The sequence below is a fragment of the Heloderma suspectum genome, chromosome 11 (assembly GCF_057233095.1).
Source record: "Heloderma suspectum isolate Gila_16-S chromosome 11, 16-S_ref, whole genome shotgun sequence".
NCBI classification, from domain to species: Eukaryota; Metazoa; Chordata; class Lepidosauria; order Squamata; family Helodermatidae; genus Heloderma; species Heloderma suspectum.
Window position 1 is genome coordinate 5539324 of NC_139468.1, and position 21554 is coordinate 5560877.

At 44.7% G+C, this 21554-nt stretch overlaps 1 protein-coding gene across 3 annotated transcripts in view; it reads left to right on the top strand.

The window, feature by feature from the left end:
* OTUD7A (OTU deubiquitinase 7A) overlaps nt 1–21554 on the top strand; it is a 213649-nt gene that overhangs the window by 85901 nt on the left and 106194 nt on the right. The window contains exons 2-4 of one of the 3 annotated variants that reach the window (XM_084816692.1): nt 9071–9143; nt 11563–11642; nt 12020–12078. The gene's annotated coding sequence lies outside the window, so the exon portion shown is untranslated. Of the gene's footprint in view, nt 1–9070; nt 9144–11562; nt 11643–12019; nt 12079–14065; nt 14125–21554 lie in introns of those variants that run through there. The other 2 variants (XM_084816691.1, XM_084816690.1) reach the window with 2 other exon arrangements.

Here is a 21554-nt window from a genome sequence, read left to right on the forward strand (position 1 = left end):
AGGCCTGAACAAATTTGTCACTATCAAGAAATTCAGAATGACAGCTCCAGCTATGATTTTACCCCTCCTTCGAAAGGGTTCGTGGTTCACCACAATCGATCTTAAGGATATGTATTTCCACATAGCAATAGAAAAATTATACAGGAAATTCCTCTGTTTTGCCATCAGCCCAGAAATTTTCCATTTCAAGGTTCTTCCATTCAGATTATCAACAGCTTCATGCGTATTCACGAAGTGTATGGCCATGGTCTGCGCTACCTCCGTATCAAGGGCATAGGGATCTACCCGTATCTCGATGATTGGCTTTTAGTGGATGTCTCTCAGGAAGCCCTATTGTGTACTATTGTAGTCGTTCTGAACCTCCTCCAGGTACTAGGACTCAGGATCAACAGGGAGAAATCCCACTTGACCCCCACACAAAGAATACACTTCATAGGGGCCATACTCGATTCTAGGACTGGTCAGGCATATCTTCCATCAAATTGTGCCAAAGGTTTGATCAAGCATGCCACTTTGGTATTTTTCAAGTGCCATACCAGAGCATGCAGCATTCAGTGTCTGCTGGGTCACATGGCAGCAATGGTATCAGTTGTGGAATGGGCCAGACTGCAGATGAGGTCCTTACAAAATTGGTTCATTCGAACTTTCAACATAGCCGACAATCCCTTCTTGGTCAGGCTCAAGGTTCCGGAGGAGGTAGCTTCCAGCCTGAAGTGGTGGATGAACTCCCAGCATCTGATCCGGGGGATGCCCTTTCTTCCCTCTCCTCTGTCCAGGGTCCTGATGACAGATGCTTCCTTACTAGGTTGGGGAGCCCATTGCGGACCTCTACAAACTCAGGGTCTCTGGTCACCCACAGAAATTATCTCCCACATAAATTTCCTGGAGTTAATGGCAGTCTGGAAGGCTCTATGTGCCTTCGAGCCGTATCTTCTGCATCGACATATCCAGATCCTCACAGACAACACCACTGTTTTATGGTACCTAAACAAGCAAGGGGGAACACATTCCTCGAGTCTTCTTCATCTCACCATGGACATTTACAACTGGGTCGTTGCGAGAGACATTTGTCTGATGGCTGTCCATATCGCAGGAGTAGACAACATCCTAGAAGATACTCTCAGTTGCCTTCATCAGTGCTCCCACGAATGGCAATTGGCCAAGACAATTCAAGGGATGATCTTCAGAAAATGAGTTCAACCCAAGGTAGATCTTTTCGTAATGCCCAGGAATGTGACTTGCAAAAACTTTTGCTCCAGAGCAGGAGTCGGTCAGGGATCATTAGGCGATGCCTTTCTCCTGGAATGGAGAGGAGACCTATTCTACCTTTTTTCCTCCGCTTCCCCTTCTCATGAGAGTAATCTCGAAAATCAGAGAGGATACCACAGATTGCATCCTAATCGCCCTATGGTGGCTGAGGCAACCTTGGTTCAAAATACTGACGAACCTGGCGGAGGGACATTATCTGCCACTTCCACAAGTAGATGGCCTAATTTCTCAGGACCAAGGTCACGTTTGTCACCCCGATCTCGACACTTTGAAGCTCATGGTGTAGAGGATTCAGTGTCCAGAGACTGCCTTCCATCGATACCAGCAAACATACAGGCAATACTAGATGCATTGCGAAAGCCGTCGACATGCTGTTCCTACTCCGCCAAATGGGCTTCTTTTGTTAAGTTTGCGACTGCAAACAATTGTGATCCTAACGACTGTTCACTTCTATGTTTTCTTCAGCAATTATATAGTAGAGGCCTGAAATATTCCTCTGTAAGACTATATACCGCAGCAGTATCTTCAGTTAGAGGCAAAATAGAGGGGTGTTCGATTTTCAGCCACCCGTTACGCAAGCAATTTCTACTTGGCCCCTCCTATGAGAGACTTCATTCCTCAATGGGACTTATCACTGGTGCTTAACACTCTAACTTCAGTCCCATTCAAACCTCTCACTTCCATAGACTTAAGACTACTGTCTTGGAAGGTTGCCTATTTGGTAGTGATTACAACCTCAAGGAGAGCGAGTGAGCTTTCTGCATTACGTATAGACTCTCCTTGTACCATTTTCCACAAGGGAAAGATAATACTCAGGCTGGACATAGCCTTTCTCCTGGAAGTGGTGACTGTTGTTGTTGTTCAGTCGTTCAGTCGTGTCCGACTCTTCGTGACCCCATGGACCATAGCACGCCAGGCCTTCCTGTCCTGCACTCTCTCCCGGAGCGTGCTCAAGTTCATATTCATTGCATCCGTGATGCTATCTAGCCATCTCATCCTCTGCCGTCCCCTTCTCCTTTTGCCTTCCGTCTTTTCCAGCATCAGGGTCTTTTCCAGGGAGTTTTCTCTTCGCATTAGGTGGCCAAAATATTGGAGCTTCAACTTCATTATCTGTCCTTCCAATGAGCAGTCAGGGTTGATTTCCTTTAGGATGGACTGATTGGACCTCCTTGCAGTCCAGGGGACTCGTAAGAGTCTTCTCCAGCACCACAGTTCGAAAGCATCAATTCTTCGGCGCTCAGCCTTCCTTATAGTCCAGCTCTCACAGCCATACATTACTACTGGGAAAACCATAGCTTTGATTAGACGGACCTTTGTCGGCAAGGTGATGTCTCTGCTTCTTACTATGCTGTCTAGGTTGGCCATAGCTTTCCTCCCAAGGAGCAAGCGTCTTTTAATTTCATGGCTACAGTCACCGTCTGCGGTGATCTTGGAGCCCAAGAAAGTAAAATCTGTCACTGCTTCCATTTCTTCCCCTTCTATATGCCAGGAAGTGATGGGGCCAGATGCCATGATCTTTGTTTTTTTAATGTTGAGTTTCAAACCAGCTTTTGCACTCTCCTCTTTCACCCTCAACAAGAGGCTCTTTAGATCCTCTTCGCTTTCTGCCATTAGGGTGGTATCGTCTGCATATCGGAGGTTGTTGATAATTCTCCCAGCAATCTTAATTCCGACCTCTGATTCATCCAACCCAGCATTTCTCATGATGTACTCTGCATATAAGTTAAATAAGCAGGGTGACAATATGCAGCCTTGTCGTACTCCTTTCCCAATTTTGAACCAATCGGTTGTTCCATGTCTGGTTCTTACTGTTGCTTTTTGACCCTCGTACAGGTTTCTCAGGAGACAGGTAAGGTGGTCTGGTACTCCCATCACTTTCAGAATTCGCCACAGTTTGTTGTGATCCACACAATCAAAGGCTTTAGCGTAGTCAATGAAGCAGAAATAAACGTTTTTCTGGAATTCTCTTGCTTTCTCCATGATGCAGCGAATGTTGGCGATTTGATCTCTAGTTCCTCTGCCTCTTCGAAACCGAGCTTGTACTTCCGGTAGTTCTCGGTTCGCATACTGCTGAAGCCTAGCTTGTAGGATTTTGAGCATCACCTTGCTGGCATGTGAAATGAGCGCAATTGTGTGGTAGTTTGAACACTCTTTGGCATTGCCCTTCTTTGGAATTGGAATGTAAACTGACCTTTTCCAGTCTTGTGGCCACTGTTGAGTGTTCCAGATTTGTTGGCATATTGAATGCAGCACTTTAACAGCATCATCTTTTAGGATTTTAAATAGCTCGGCTGGAATACTGTCATCTCCACTAGCTTTGTTGTTACTAATGCTTCCTAAGGCCCACTTGACTTCACTCTCGAGGATGTCCGGCTCAAGTTCAGTGACCGCACTATCATGGCTATCAGGGACATTCAGATCTTTCCTGTATAGTTCTTCTGTGTATTCTTGCCACCTCTTCTTAATCTCATCTGCTTCTGTTAGGTCCCTGCCTTCTTTGTCCTTTATCATGCCCGTCTTTGCACAAAACGTTCCCTTGAGATCTCCAATTTTCTTGAAGAGATCTCTAGTCTTTCCCATTCTGTTGTTTTCCTCGATTTCTTTGCATTGTTCATTTAAGAAGGCCTTCTTGTCTCTCCTTGCTATTCTCTGGAACTCTGCATTCAGTTGGGTATATCTTCCCCTTTCTCCCTTGCTTTTCGCTTCCCTTCTTTCGTGAGCTACTTGTAAAGCCTCATCAGACAGCCACTTTGCTTTCTTGCATTTCTTTTTCTTTGGGGTGGATTTAGGTGCTGCCTCCTGAACAATGTTACGGACCTCTGTCCATAGTTCCTCAGGCACTCTGTCTATCAGGTCTAATCCCTGAAATCTATTCCTCACCTCCACTGTATATTCATAAGAGATATGATTTAGGTCATACCTGAATGGTTTAGTGGTTTTCCCTACGTTCTTCAATTTCAGCCGAAATTTTGCAAGAAGCAGCTCATGATCTGAGCCACAGTCAGCTCCAGGTCTTGTTTTTACTGACTGTATGGAGCTTCTCCATCTTTGGTTGCAAAGGACATAATCAATCTGATTTCGATATTGACCATCTGGTGATGTCCATGTGTAGAGTCGCCTCTTGTGCTGTTGGAAAAGAGTGTTTGCTATGATCAGCATGTTCTCTTGGCAAAACTCTATTAGCTTTTGTCCTGCTTCATTTTGTACACCAAGGCCATGCCTGCCTGTTATCCCGGTGATTTCTTGACTTCCTACTTTAGCATTCCAATCCCCTATGATGAAGAGGACATCTTTTTTTGGTGTTAGTTCTAGAAGGTGTTGTAGGTCTTCATAGAACCGATCAACCTCAGCTTCTTCGGCCTCAGTGGTTGGGGCATAGACTTGAATTACTGTGATGTTGAATGGTTTGCCTTGGATTCGTACTGAGATCATTCTATCATTTTTAAGATTGTACCCCAGTACTGCTTTTCCCACCCTTTTGTTGACTATGAGTGCTACTCCATTTCTTCTAAGGGATTCTTGCCCACAATAGTAGATATGATGGTCACCTGAATTAAATTCGCCCATGCCTGTCCATTTTAGTTCGCTGATTCCCAAGATGTCGATGTTCAATCTTGCCATCTCATGTTTGACCACCTCCACCTTACCTTGATTCATTGATCTGACATTCCAGGTTCCTAAACAATATTGTTCTTTACAGCATCGGATTTTCTTTTCACCACCAGACACATCCACAGCTGAGTGTCCTTTCGGCTTTGGCCCAGCCGCTTCACTCTTTCTGGCGCTACTTGGAAATACCCTCTGCTCTTCCCCAGTAGCATATTGGACACCTTCCGACCTGAGGGGCTCATCTTCCGGCGTCATCTCTTTTAGCCTTGTGATACGTTCCATGGGGTTTTCTTGGCAAGAATACTGGAATGGGTTGCCAGTGACTGACTTCCATGTTAATCAATCAATCGTACTGCCTGTGTTCTTTCCTTCTCCAACTTCAGACTTGGAGAAGAGATTACACACTCTAGATGTCCAAAGCGCCCTGGCTTTTTATAAATCAAGGACTGAGTCTTTCCGTAAGTCACAACATCTATTCATATGCTATGGAGGGCATAGTAAGGGCTTACCAATATCCTCCCAGAGGCTAGTATCCTGGATTGTACAGACTATTCGATTAGCATACCAAATCTTGAAAAGAGACCTACCGCCTCGGATCCGAGCACATTCAACACGGGGAGTGGTGACTTCTACAGCGTTTACAAGAGGGGTGCCTCTGGTGGATCTATGCAAGGTAGGTACCTGGTCTAAACTCTCTACCTTTATAAGGCACAATAGGCTAGATGTTCGGGCTCGATCAGACTGTGCCTTTGGCAGGGCTGTGCTCTCGTTGGTATTGCAGTGAGACACTGACCCACCTCCAGTAAGTCAGCTTGTTATTCACCCATATGTGTGATGCACAGAGACCACAAAGAAGAACTGTAGTTCTTCAAGTGGTCATCTGTGCATTCACACATACGGGCTCTGCACCTGCACAGAGACTTGTTCAGGAAACTTCCAAGCTGAGCAAGTTTGGGTGGGAACCCCTGCCCCACTATCCATATTATATACCGCGTGGGCTCCTGCCTTCCCCTCAGTTCCTTAAGACCGCAAAAACAGTCTCAAGTCCAAGGAGAAAAAATACCTCAGTACCAATAAGAGATGACATTGACACCAAAGTGGGGATGGTGGGAGGGTTGTGTGAATGTACAGTTGAATGTCCACTTGAAGAACTACGGTAAGCAACCTGTCTAGCTCAACTGTGTCCAGTTCTGGGCACTGCAGTTTAAGAAGAATATTAGCAAAATGGAGCATGTCCAGAGAAGACTGACAAAGATGGTGGGGGGCCTGGAGACCAAGTCCTAGGAGGAAAGGTTAAAAGAGTTGGGTATGTTTATCCTGGAAAAGAGATGATTAAGAGGTGATGTGATAGCCATCTTCAAATATTTGAATGGATCTCAGAAAGATGATGGAGCAAATTTGTCTTCTGATGTTACAGAGGGTAGAAGCTAAACTGCCTCAAAGGTGGTAGACCCACTTCGTTAGTGTGTTTTAAGCAGAGGCTGGATGGCCACCTATCAGGAGTGCTGCAGCAGTGGATTTCCTGCATCGGCAGGGAGTGGGCTTCCAGTTCAGTGATTCTGTTCCTCCCTCACAACTGCCATTCTATAGTATAGTAGCACCAAAGTGCTTATGATGGGGCTGAATGTGCAGGTGTGACCTTGTGTGATACAGCACTGGCAGAAGGTGGGTGGTATAATTGCCTCTCTCTCTTCATGCTCTATGGGAAAATTCTGGGCAAAATTGGCATCAGGAAATACACCCTTGATGGCACATATTCCACAAACCTACCTAAAATATCTTTTAAACTAGGTTGAGGCGCTGCGTCCTTCATTGTTTCAAGCATCATTGGTCCCCTGGAGGTAGTTTGTGAAGGGGGCAGAGCCCTTAGTAGCTTAAACAATCCTCTGGGAGAGTGTCATTTCCATACTGCTGAATAGCTGAAGCTCTTTGGGTGGTTCACAAGAATTAAAACCACAAAGTACAACCGTTTAGGAACTCATTCCTTGACTCTAATTTCCTTCTCCCCAATACACCACTTGCTACCTTTCTGCCTAATGGTACCCCAGTCCATTGAAGGCCTGTGCTGTGCCCTTATGTTGCTATGGTGCTATGGCAGCAAGAGGGCAGCATGCAGGCTCTGCTCTTCCTATTGTGAGGGTTTCTCCACTCACTTAAAAAAAGGAAGAATAAAGAATGAATAAAAAAAGAAAATAAGCTGGCTAGGGCTTTGTAGAATGCTTCACAGCTCCCATTCATTTCGTTAAGACTTGTGCAGTAGAACTTCCTGGTGGATTGTGCCCTTTAACATTAGCATTCCTCAAGCAGAAAGTGAAATGTTCAGGTGCAATACTGTATTTATTACCATCTAGTACCATTTAAGTATGTCATTCTTCGTATGTTGTTTACGCTTGAGTCACTTACCTACCTGACACAGTAGCTGTGAGGATGAATTTGGGGGCGGGGGGATGGGCCATATATGTGCTCTGAGCTCTTTGGAGGAAGAGTAGGATAAAATTGTAATAAATAAACCTCCAATGTGGGTGTTCTTTCAAACGAGTTTCACTGGAGTCCTTTCATCTTCCTTTGGGTTTTATGCACAAAGAAGTTAGAATCCTCTTATTCCTTCCTGACCATCTGCTCCCATCAGTAGTACATGCCCTGGTCTCCTCTCGTTTAGACTACTGTAATGCGCTCTACGTGGGGTTACCCTTGAAGACGGTTCGGAAGCTGCAGCTGGTACAGAACGCGGCGGCTCGCCTGATTAAAGGCAGCCGCCGGCGAGATCACATCACTCCGGTGCTGAAGGAGTTGCACTGGTTACCAGTTGTTTTCCAGGCCAAATTCAAGGTGTTGGTTTTGACCTTTAAAACCCTATATGGTTCCGGCCCAGCCTATCTTAAGGAGCGCCTCCAGCAGCACCAGACAAGCCGCTTAACAAGATCAGCCTCGGATGGCCTTCTCTCTGTCCCATCAGCCAGGACAGCTAGACTGGTGGGGACGAGAGAGGGCCTTTTCTGTGGTGGCCCCCACTCTGTGGAACTCCCTCCCTAGGGAACTCTGCCATGCCCCCTCTTTAATGAGCTTCCGTCGTGCATTAAAAACGTGGTTGTTCAGGCAGGCATTTGGGGTGGGTTAGGGTATTTTAGGAAATGTTTTTATTGTAGAATTTTATTGTTTTAAACTGTTTTATTGTATGTTGTACATCGCCCAGAGTAGCTGGGTGACCAGCCAGATGGGCGATTAATAAATTTAATAATAAATAAATAAAATAAATACCAATAGAGTTTTGGAAAGCATTGCTGTAGTTCTGGATTTTTTGATTCTTCCAAAATTGATGGCTAAAAAACCTTGTTTATTGCCTGCATCTGAAGCTAAAATAATTAGACCGAATCCCCCCCCCCCGCCTTTTCTCTCCTTTGCTGTTTTCTTAAATAATAGCACTGTCGTGGTCACTCTCCTGCCCTCTAAGGACAATTCCTGGCTTATGTGAGTTTTAGAATGTCAGCTAAAAGCTTTCTGAGTTAACAAACGTATGTGTTTAGCATTTCTCCCACTCCCTTCCTTAGGTCCTGTTAACTTGATGACCTCACATCATTACCTTTGAGTTGCCAGGGCATCTAAGAATGTATGTGAAGTGGGATTGCAATGGATAGTGCCACCTGTAGGCTGTGTGCTTCAGCTGTCAGAAAAGGACCTTCTGTGCTTCATGATACTTACCACTGCTTATCAGTGCCCACAATTCACCTCCTACCTCTTCCCCTTCCTTGATGTGCATGAGATTCCCATGAGGAGGCATGAGTGCTAGGAGTGATCTGTAGCCTCTGCTGCCAAATGTGGTACCTGAGGACTGCTCCCTCCTGAGAAATAGTTCTCACTGTTCTCCCTTCTAATCCCACTTTCCTCCCTCGGCAGAGTCCTTGAAGGTAAAGGGCAGGGCAAGAGAATGGGAGTACGAGGCAGAAAACCACTAGCAGGAAGTCACCAAGTAGCAGCTGAAGAAAAGAGCAGCTTTGTTCCTGGCCTTTGGGTTAGTGCCTACAGCTAGGGATCCTGGAGAAATTCAAGACGGGCTAAAATGAGCTCAGATTTCTAAGAATCCAACCTGCAGAATCCGCTGTAGAGCAACTCCCTCAGGCCACGTGGAGTCCATGGACTGTCGGATTTTATTTTATTTTTTACTTACCTGAAATTTATGCATATTTATTCATAGGAAAATACGCAAGTTTCTGCTGAGGAAAAGTTAACCGGAATGGCGGACAATATGCCAAATGTTACATACTAAGGTAAATTATGTAAATTCTTACAAAACCTCTTAGTAATTATTTACGTATTTTTCCACATGACAGAAAAAAAATCACATTTGTCTCTGAGCGGACAAGAGAACAAAAGGCACCTGACAATCCACGAAACACAGATGGAGCTAACTTTACACAGTCTGTACATATCTACCTACAACAACTGAGCACACTTTGTTACCACCTCCTTACCCCTCTCACTTGTCTAGACAGGGCAGCTTCTTCACCATCTCTACCACCACACTCTCCAGGCCAGCATGCACTGGAGCCAGCCCCTTGTCTTCCTTAGACATGGAAAAGAGGAAACACTCCTGTTAAAATAATGTTTGAATATTCTTTTCTTATCTATAAATCTTTCTATACAGCACTGGACTATATGCACGTGAGGAACTTTGCAGTTTCACCCATCATATAGAATGTTAGGAATAGCTTGAGAGATGAGTAAGTTTAGAATTATGTTAAGTTATCGCAGGGGTCCCCACATTTTTTAAGTTGGTGGGCATCTTTGGAATTTTGAATGTTGTAGGCACTCCCACAAAATGGCTGCCATGGGTATTGCCAGCCACAAAACACTCATTTTACAGAAGGCTTATAGAAAAATAACTTGCCTAAGAACCTAAATATAAACCAGAGGTGGGGTGTGAGCTCCAGAATGCAAAACCACTCTTTTGAACCTACCATTTTCTGCTACAATACCCATTTCAGAAAGCAAACTGATGAGGCTCAGAGACAAGTAATTTGGTGAAGGATGCCACGTGGGGCCCAGACATTGTTTGAAGTAAAGGTGGCTGTGGAGGCTTGCCCTTAACTTTGCAGCATGTCACTGTTTCAGTTAATGTTTTAGATTTAAAAAAATGAAAATGAAAATCAAGAGGGGCAGGGAATCAGCCAGCATCAAGAGAGGTGTCTGTGAGCACCATGTTGGAGACCCCAGAGTTATTGTTTTAACTTACATTGTTAGCTGCCTTGGGCTTGTTAAGGAAAAGGCAGGTATAAATACTTAAAATAAATAAATACAAGTGTGAGTGCAAGTTCAAAGTGTCTGAGAAAAGCTCAGTTCTTCAAGGCCTTGTACATTCTTCTTGAGTAATAGAGTTTAATTATTTAAAATCATTTAAATCCCACTCTCCCTCCCTAACAGGATTGGAGTAATATACAGGAGAAACAGTAAACCAATCTAAAAAGGCAATAAGAAACAACAAAGCTCTCAGTAATTTAGGTGTCCTCAGAAATCCTGACTTTAGTGGAGTTGCTTAGAGTTATTACAGTTAACTGCATGTTTAGGAAACTTCATAGGTTGTTTCTAGCATGTTCAGCAATAGGCAGTATAGAGTAGGGTGTTCAGCAACAAACAAAGTAGTGTTCTAGCAGAGGAAGACCAGAGACCATATTTAACATTCTGACATTTCTTAAAGCCTTTAAAACCCTGGGCAAGGGCTTAAAGATAATGATGAGATAAGACTTCTTGTCACAAATGTCACGGTCTTCAAACTTCCACAAAACATTGGAAGGATTTCCAAGTTGGCTGAAGCAATCACCAGTCTGTATGGCTTCAGCAATTTTGTGGGTGACGTGAAAGTCATTGCACAGAATGTCCTTGTACCAAGAAGATGAATTGGAACAGAAAGGGCTCTTCCTGCAACATCATTAAATGGGATTGCAGTACAACATGCTTTTTCATTTTCATATCCCCTCATTCTGTCTTTGTCTCTTCCAGTGATGCATTTCTCCATTTTCCCACTCTACTTTCATCCTACTCTATTTTCTTTTCAGCCTGTCATTTCTGGTTCTGATTTGCGTGTAATTTCTTGAGTCCCAGGCCAAAGAAATGAAGGATGGGTTGAGAAGAAAAGTCCAAGACTTGAAGACATAACAATATGGTTAACTACATTAATACACAATTTGCCTTAAGAGTGGCAGAACCTTGCAGTTCCAGGTTATTGTACCCAATGGAGCTGTTATTTTATTCTATACATATGATGGACAATTTCAGCTGGCACAATTGCTGATGACTAGCTTGAGTGCATGAGTGATTGAAAGACTGGAATGACATTGCCGCACTAAACTGACATGCTCATACTGAACCAATATCATTAAACATTGTCAAACTGAAATATGTTATACTTTCTGTTTGTAATTGCTGACTGTTATTTGTTCAATTGAACTATAAGGGAAAGAGTGCTACCAAAGGGTTTTGTGGGAGAAGAACTTGTCCCTATCCTGACTTGTCAAATAGCTGATGGCTTCCATCATTAGGGAGGGGAGTGCAAGGGGAACAAATAACGGGATAATGGGGGGAGTGTTGTTGTTTTTTCAATGTGTCCCAGTACTTTTTTTTTTTTAACATTTGATTACATGCTTCTTGTTTCTGTTCCTAATTTTAACCTCCCAATCTTGTGAAATCTAGTCTTTCTTCCTGGAAGTGGTTCACGATATGCAAGCATTGACTCTCTTGCTTCTGGATATGCAGCATGAACCCAGGTGTTGGTATGTATTCCAAGTGGCAACTAGATCATGTCTGCTTCTGGACCGTAACCACTCTGTTAGTATTATTTAATGGTTGAGCTTAAGATAATTGTTTGGAATGTTAAGGTTTTAGGGTAGTCTTGCAAGTTCATGCAGTTGAGAGCTGATACTGCTTTTCTTCAAGGGACCCACTTCCCAACAGCTGAGGTGGGCGGCCTATAAAAAGACAGGTGGGGCTGGTAGCGGGAAGAGGGGAGTCTACTAAATCTTAGGAGGTGGAGCAATTATTTTCCGTAAACACTTAACCTATGATAATAGAGTCCAACTGATGAAAATACTTATTCCTCAGTTAATATTTACACTCCCAATAGAGATGATCTCTTATTTTTTTACACCAGCCATGCAAAGGCTGCAAAACTGCAGAATGACATCATCATTTATGGGGAAGACTTCAATGGTGAGTGCATATAAAGGGGGAACCTACCAAGCATGGGAGGCATTTAGGGCACAATCCTATGCATGTTTAGACAGCTGGAAGTTGTAGGACTTTTTTCTGTCTAAACATGCATAGGATTGCACCCTTATGTGCTTTCATAGATGAATCTTGCCTCCAAGATGTGTGGAGACTGGAAAGTTGGACTTACCATGTAGTGGTGGATCAGCAAGGCAGGAAAAGGTTAACTCCTACTTCTGTGGAAGGTGGACCAATCAGATCAGATTTGTATCCACCTGGAAGGGGAGGAACTCTTCTTGCTTCAGCTTAGAGAAGGAACTTGGAAAATCTTTTAACTGAATTAATTAACTGACCAACTATTAAGAAATAGAGAAACACTCAAGGGTGTTTTTTTTAATATAGTCCCTAGTTAGCTATGGAGGGGTACTTAATATTACATTACATTTCATTCATTTATTACATTTCTATACTGCCCAATAGCTGAAGCTATCAGGCACTGGATACAACCCCCAGATTAGAAATTGAGAGACTTGAGCAATCTGTAAGATGACAAAACATTCAGTTATAATTCTTTATGTAACTATATGTTGTATCTATCCCTTGGGAAAGATTACATACTTTTAAAAAAGATAATCAGAAGCTGCACTGAGCATCATAAGTTGCATTTTTAGTTATTTGTTTTCTTACTTAATTTTATCATCTTGGTCCTGAGCAGCATAACATTCTGTTTCTATTACTATCAGTTGTGATATATTCTATGATCTCTTAAAAAAATTCCCTTAGCATGTGGAGCTGTGTGCAGCTGGAAGTCTTTCTACCGTATGTGGCTACAAATCACAGAAGCCTATACATCCAAAGAGAGAGTGCTCCCCTGCAAGAAGCAGAATAGTTTCTGTTTAGACCCACATTCGTAAACCTGGGAAGAGCAATCAGCAGTATTAATCAGACTACAAGGGCTTTAAAATGTCTTGAAGAATAGACGTTTCAAAACACATTAACATACCTGTGTTCCCACTGGTCACAGGTTCCATTGTTCTTTTAAAATGAAAGGCAGGAAAACCTAATTTGAATGACTTTTCAGTTGCTTTCTGAGCTATAGCACTTAGTTTCCTCCAGTTCCATTTTGTGTTTTATATAATAACCAGGAAATTACTTTGTACAATATTAGGTTTGCATTTGTTACTTGAAATGATAGTAGCCATCCATTGATGAGTGAGGTGGAGACAGTAATTCTTCATCTATATGTCACTCAACTCAATCTCTGCCTTTACCTGATCACAATGCTATGGCCAGGTAGGACCAGCCTAGAAGGCAGGGAACAGAGCTGTTCTTCCTCCCTCAACTGTCACCACCACCAACCATTCCAGCAGACAGAGCTAAGAGGATGCTTGGTTCAAGTAGCATCAGACAATACTACTACCATCTTCTACCTGACCAAGCAAGGCAGGATGGAATCTCTTCCTCTGCTCAAACTCACACTCCACATTTTTCATTGGTGGGTCCCTCATCGGATGGCGCTAATAGCAGTGCACCTCACCAGAGTGGACAGTTGCATTGCCAGTGGCCTCTGTTGGACTTGCTCAGCATCCCACAAGGGGACGTTGAAGGAGTTGGTTGCATCTGATCTTTTTCACCTGTGGGGCATGCCAGACACAGATCTATTTGCCTTTTATGGAACAGCAAGTGCCACTGATTCTGCAGCAGAGTGGGAATGGACTTGGGTTCAATGAAGGATGCTTTTCTTTTTCAATGGATGGGTCTGCTGTTCTACCTTTTCACTTTTGGTCAAGTACTGGTGAAGATCAGGGAGGATAGGATGGACTGCATATTTATCACCCCGTGGTGGCTAAAACAAACCTGGTTTGCACTGCTTCTTCAGCTGTCTCTCCAGGAGTTTGTCTTCCATCGATCCCAGACTTCTTTACACAGAGCCAAGACAGGATCTGTCATCCGGATCTCAACATGCTCCAAATGACGGCTTGGAGGGTCCGTTGAACATTCCTGCTGGTCCTATCCTGGATGCTGTGCAGCATATACTTGAGGCAGCAGGTAAGCTGGCCACGAGGAGTTCTCACGCCCACTAGTGGACATCTTTCTGTACATTTGTGGGCTTCCATGGGTTCAATTCATTTCAGTGCCCATTGCACCAGATTGCAACTGTTTCTGTTGTTCCTTCATGAAAGGGGTTTGAAGTTATCATCTTTGTGTGTGTATCTGGCGTCAGTCTCTGCCTCTCATCTGCCAGTGGATGGAGTCTCAGTTTTTTCACATTCAGTGGCAAAACAGTTCCTCCATGATGTTCGCAATCTCGATCCACCAGTCTGATCCCTGGTTCCAGCATGGAGTCTGTCTGTGGTCCTGCAGGCTTTGTCTGCCAAGCCATTTGAACCGCTTGCTGCTGTGGACTTAACCTACTCTCCTGGAAGATGGCATTTATATTGGCAATCACATTGGCACGGAGGACAAGTGAACTTGGTGCTTTGCATGTTGATCCACCTTGTATGACTTTCCAATACGACAAGGTAGTACTCCATCCTGATGTTACATTCTTTTGTAGGGTTATTTCTGATTTCCACCTTCATCAGGAGATAATTTTGCCAGCTTTCTTTCTGTCACCTTCAACCCCAGTCTCGTCTTCCCTTCACACCCTGCGCTGGCTTTTTACAACTCAAAGACTGAGTCATTTCTAAGTTACCTCACTTGTTCCTCTGTTAGGGAGCAAGAGGCAAAGCATTACCTGTGTCATCACAGGGGCTTTCTTCCTGGGTGATGCATACCATCAGACTGGCCTATGAGTTGGTAGGACTTCCACTCTTGGACCTAATCCAAACTTATTCCACTCAAATGATGGGTATATTGGTGACATTTGGTAGGGGTGTTCCTCTCCCAGAACTGTGTTGACTAGCTATCTGGTTGAAGGTATCCACAGTTATCAGCCATTACAAGCTTGACGTTCAGGCCAGAGCTGACTTTTCGGCGTGCCATTCTTTTGGCAATTTTATTTCGGCGTGCCATTCTTTTGGCAATTTTATTTTGGCGTGCCATTCTTTTGGCAATTTTACAGTAGGACACCGATCCCGCCTCCAGTAAGTCAGCTTGTTAACCACACATATGTGTGATGTACATAGACCAGGAAGAAAAAAGACAGATTGTTTACCTGTAACCATAGTTGTTCGAGTGGTCATCTGTGCATTCACACAACCCACCCACTGTCCCCACTCGGGTGTCAATTTCGATATTGGTACTGAGGTTTTCTTCGGTTCTGAGGCTGCATTTGGCGGTCTTAGGGAACTGAGGGAATAGGCAGGAACCCGCTAGGGTCATGTGCACTGCGTCAGTGGGGGAGGGTTCTCGCCAAAACATTTCTAATCTATAGAAGGTTCCTGATTGAGGCTCTGCAGGCACAAAGCCCAGATGTGTGATACACAGATGACCACTTGGAGACTACAGTTACAGATAAGCAACCTGTCTTTCCCAATTCACACATAGCAATAAACAGACCATGGATGGAAGGTCTGTGGGTTGTTTAGCCACTCCTCCTTGCAGCAAGAGCAATTCAATAGAGTGCATGAGCACACTGCTCTTAAACACTAAGACGCTGGAATCCTGTCTTATTGTTAAGTCTGATCTGCATCAATGAGTCCATGGACAATTTATCTTGTCAGTTTAAAGAGCTCAGGATAAATTGACAAAACACCTGAGGTTCAGCAAGTTTTGTTTTAAGAGAAGCTTCTCTTCATTCAGTAGAGCCCGCAAGAAGAAAAAAGCTGATTCCTCAGGTTTAGCTGATACTTCATGCTTGGTCTTTTCATATTGTTTTCAGCAGCCTGGTATTTGTGTAAGAGAATATTTACATTCTCTTTATGGGTTCATCATAGCATCACCAAACTGACCTGGACCCTGTCTCCACAACAACAGCAAAGGGAGGCTTGCCCAGATTTTTCCAAGGAATCAGCTTTGGTGCACTTTGGTCCTCACAGGGCTCCACGAGCAAGTGCATCACTCCAGTATAAGTCGCTTCACAGAACATACTTCCGGATGGGGTGGGGGGATTGGAGTAAACATCATCAGACTGGCAGGGGCTGCTCAACCAATAAGAAAGCCTCCCCACCCACCCCATCCAGGGTCTCCTTTTTCCTTGCACTGATTCTCCCATAAAGCGATGGATGGAATCTTAGCCTCATTGACCACAATGGGATTTACTTCTGAGGAAACCGCTTCCCCAGTCTATGCCCAAGTCCGCCAGTTATTTTTTATTTCTCCCCCTCTAAAACCACTCTCTCACTTCGTCACTACTGCACGATAGTGCTAATATGCGATAGTGACATAGCGAGAGATAGAGGGCATAGCTGTTACTAGATAAATTCATGATAGTGACCTAGTGACCTTAAAAACCCCTTTGTAGTGTGATTTATTTTAACCTTCTTTTCTGAATGGGTGATTTCTTTCATGTCTATATGCCTCTATCATGCATTTGCTCTATCACGCGATTGCGCAATTGCGTGATAGAGCAAATGCGTGACAGAGGCATATAGACATGAAAGAAATCACCCATCCAGAAAGGAAGAAGTTTAAAAAATCACACCTACAAAGGAGTTTTCAGTGTCTCTAGGTCACTATTACACATTTGTCCAGCAATAGCTATGCCTCCGAATAGTGGCCTAGTGAGGTAGTAAGAAAGGCGATATGGATACTGCTGGACAAATGCAAGGTAGTGACATACTGAAATAGTGAGATGGGGAGAGGTTTGGGTACTGCCGACAAAAGTGCTATTTCAGTTTAATACTTCAATTTTTAAAAAGAAGTTAGAGGCTGCCCAGAGCACACCTATACTTTGCGTGAATGGCCACCAGAGTTTAGTGGTAGGCAAGGTGAAGTAAATGCCATGAGGTAGTGCAGAACTCTGACAGCCAGCCCTGAAATAGCGGAAACAGTAGGGGAACACAGGCAGGGAAAACATTGGGGAAAAAACCCTTGAGTGGGGGTCAGTGAGGTGAAAGACACCCCCCTGGGCAGGAAAAAAATCGGACTGAAAGTAGTCTCAGCACAACTGGTTTTTCGGCGCAAAACTCTGGAGTGGCTGTGAGATGGCCATGACGTCGTGTATCCCTAATGATGTCTAAACACTGCCAGCTCGGAGTAAGTCGCTTGTGGAGACACCCCCCTAGACTGGGAGGAATTTCTGATGTATAAAACTAGATAACATAAAACAGATTGTGTTACAGTCATGCACTTGGTTAACACCAACTATCCAATTGTTATTTGCACTCATATCTACTGGTTGTGGTTTAAGAGTCTTCTTATACATTTAGATCCTTGGATGAAGTGTTTCACTGAGAGTAACAGGGCAAGTATTAATACGTAGAAGTGTTACTAGTGGCAAAGTGGTGAAGTCATTGGATGGTGTAGGAGGTGCTTTGTTCATCCATTTGGAACAAACAGTCTGAATGCAGAGTTTCTAATTTCATAGTGACTCATTGCTCGTCAGTCAGTCTTTCTGTGCTTAAATTCTTCCTTTACCATGTTTACCACTAAACTTACATAGCCTTTCATACTCCCTCGGTGTGCTGTCACACCATATTGCATTTGAGAAATTGTCCGCCTTCTAAACTTCCTTTTTATGTTCAATGCCTCCTTTATCCTCATTTCTGCCTAGGACCCTAGAAATGTCATTGGGGATACCCACCCAGCTCCACTACACACACCTGGTGTCAGGAGCGCCCTAGCGGCCTCTTTCAGTACACTCCAATAGCCAACTCAAGACACAGATGAAAGGATTCTTTTCAAGGCTTTAATCCTTTTACAACTTAGTGACTCTTTCAGATGCTAATCACCAGTGACTAAGCAATGAACAGCAGAGTAGCCTATGCTCCGGGTAGGCAGTTGGTCCCCATTTGAAGGAGAGTCACTTGAAGACCCTGAACTTATGGGCTAGGGAGAGATCCTCCCTCTTTCCCTTGGGTCCACGGGACGTGGCCGTTTCTTGCGCACCAAATGGGTGCTACGCCTCCTTTCTGCACCCTCCGTCGCTCATCGCTCCCTACGTCTGCGTCGAGCATCTAGCAAGCCCCCCTCCTGCACTTTCTCACTGCCAGGGTCACTATCTATCTCAGGAATGTTGGCAGGAGGAATCTGCCAGCTGCTGTGCCTGGGAGGGATGAGCTGGCTCCTCTCTCACGGATTGCTGATCCTCCTCAGAATCAGAACTGCTCAGGGGTTCTATCGGCTCAGTTTCCACCCTGACACCTGGTGTTACTCCATTAGTCTGTTCCTACAACCCTCCTTCTCTGCTGAATATATGCTCCTCAGCTCTTACACCACAGATACTTCATCTCTAGCCTGGGGCAACTGGACCTGCACCAGCCATGGATTTCACAGGTGACAAGCCATTGAAGGGCTCTGTTCTCACACTCAAGCTTTTTCACCCATATCCAGTGGCATGGAAGCAGCTTCTGCGTGGTGCATCCCCCAGCCACTGGAGACTGTGTGTGTGTGAATGAAATACAACATGGGTTGTGGTAGTTGCATGGATCTTTCCAAGCTGGTCAGCTCCTCATGGGAGAAAAGGGTGCTGATGGATGGGGAAGATCCATTTAACTGGCCCAGTCCATGAAACTGCGTAATTCGTAGTCTCTCTCTCTCAGGAATGAATCTGAGCATGTGGAGATAGCTAGCAGCTCAGATTCAGAATGGGAACAGCCGGAACAGGGGGAGACTCCCTCCCTAATGAGCTCAGATATGGCAAGCCTTCTTCTCAAGACCTTGGTGCACAGATGGCTTGGCCTGAAGGCCTCCCACCTTTCCTCCTCCATGAGAACCCAGGTCTTGGGGGAGGAGGAGAGTGAGGGGCATGACTTGAGGGATGCTAGGGTCCGTCGCAGAGCAGGAAAAGTTAGAGGTGGAGCTCAGATGCTCCACCAGGTTGGCTATGCATGATAGCTTATGTAGGAAGGAGCAACTGTAAGGGAGGGGCATCCTCCCTAAGCTAGTCTGGCCAGGAAGTTCTTGTTTAAACTGCTGGCAGCTTCTCTAACTTCCACTTCAGCTGCTCTATTGGTATTTGTAATTGTGTGGAGTAGCTGTTTCCTTTGTAGCCTGAGAGTTTCCTAGAATTTGCATTTGTAAGGAACTTGGTCCTTAACTACTAAAACAGTGAGCCTGAACCCTGGTATCTTGGAGTGTGTTGATCTAGAAGGGGGAGGATGAAGGAATGTGACTCTGACTCTCTCTCTCTCTCTCTCTCTGACACGCGCACACGCACACACACACACACACACATGCAGAAAGAGAGAATGACGAGAACATGGTTGGGATGGAATGGGCTTACAACTTAGAAAAGGTGTAATCAGCGATGTGAATGTATAAGAGGGGACTGGATTTATTTTACACTAATATAAAAGTGTTCTGTTTTCTCTCTCTCTCTCTCTCTCTCTCATTCTTCCATGCCTTTATTTGACATGCCCTACAATCCTATGTATGTTTACTTAGGAGTAAATCCCACTATGTTCAGTAGGACTTACTCCTAGATATGCATGTATAGGGTTGCAGCCTTAGCACGTTCTTCAGAACCTGGTAGGAAGTTTTAGTACTTTTATGGTGCAATCCTATGCATGTTTAGACAGAAAAACGCCCTACAACACCCAGCATGCCCCAGCTAGCATGGCTGGCTGGAGCATGCTGGGAGTTAAAGGACTTTTTAATGTCTAAACTCTTAATGTATATTCGCTCTTATTTGGCTTAAGGCTTTTGGACAGAGCAGGCTACAATATAATTTATTTATGTATTTATTTATTTAATTTCTGTACCGCCCAATAGCCGAAGCTCTCTGGGCAGTTCACAAAAACCAAAACCAAACAGCACACAATAAAACAATTTAAAATATATAGAACATGAAAACCACAATATAACAATACAACCACAATAAAACCTAGCAGCAGTGCAGGAGTTTAAAATACCAATTTAAAACAGCAAAGCTAAAAGTTTAGAAAGCTAAAATGTTAAAATGCCTGGGAAAATAAGGTCTTCACCTGGCACTGAAAGGAATACAATGTAGGTGCCAGGTGAACCTCACCAGGAAGCTCATTCCAGAGCCGGGGTGCCACAGCAGAAAAAGCCCTCCTCCTAGTAGCCACCCGCCTCACTTCCTTTGGCAGGGGCTCACAGAGAAGGGCCGCTGAGGATGATCTTAAGGTCTGGGCAGGCACATATGGGAGGAGGTGATCCTTCAGATAACCTGGCCCCAAGCCGATAAGGGCTTTAAATGTTAATACCAGCACTTTGAATTGGGCCTGGAAATGGACTGGCAGCCAGTGCAGCTGGAAAAGTACTGGCGTAATATGAGCTCGCTGGCCAGTCCCTGTTAACAATCTTGCTGCCCTATTTTGGACCAGCTGAAGTTTCCAGACCATTTTCAAAGGCAGCCCCACATATAACGCATTGCAGTAATCCAGACGAGAAGTTATCAGAACATGGATAACTGTAGCTAGGTGCTCTCTGTCCAGGTAAGGGCATAGTTGGTATACCAGCCTAAGCTGATAAAAAGTGCTCCATGCCACTGAGTTCACCTGTGCCTCGAGTGACAGTTCTGGATCCAAGAGCACCCCCAAACTACGAACGTGATCCTTTAGGAGGAGTGCAACCCCCTCCAGAACAGGTTGAATATCACCTAGCCGGGCAGATGAACCACCCACTAACAGTGCCTCCGTCTTGTCTGGATTGAGTTTCAGTTTATTGGCCCTCATCCAGTCCATTACCGTGCCCAGGCCCTGATTCAGAACAGCCACTGCCTCCCCTGGTTTTGATGAGAAAGAGAGGTAGAGCTGGGTGTCGTCCACATATTGATGGCACGTCAGCCCACACCTCCGGATAATCTCCCCCAGTGGTTTCATGTAGATGTTAAGCTGCATAGGGGATAAAATAGAGCCCTGTGGAACCCCATGGCACAATTGCCATGGCACAGAGCAATAACCCCCCAGCACCACCTTCTGGAATCGGCCATCTAAGTAGGAGCGGAACCACTGTAGTGCAGTGCCTCCAACTCCCAACCCAGACAAGCTATCCAGAAGGATACCATGGTCAATGGTATCAAAAGCCGCTGAGAGGTCCAGAAGAATCAACAGGGTCGCACTCCCCCTGTCCCTCGCCTGGCAGAGGTCATCCCACAGGGCGACCAAGGCAGTTTCCGTTCCAAAACCAGGCCTGGAGCCCGATTGAAATGGATCTAGATCATCCGTTTCATTCAACAGTGCCTGGAGCTGTCCCACAACCACCCACTCAAGCGCCTTGCCCAGGAAGGGGATGTTGGCCACTGGCCTATAATTATTAACATTCTCTGGGTCCAGTTTAGGCTTTTTCAGGAGTGGTCTAATTACCGCCTCTTTTAAAGCGGCAGGCACCACTCCCTCTCTCAAGGAGGAATTTACAACCTCCTGGACCCAGCCAGACATCCCGTCCTTGTTTGATTTAATAAGCCATGATGG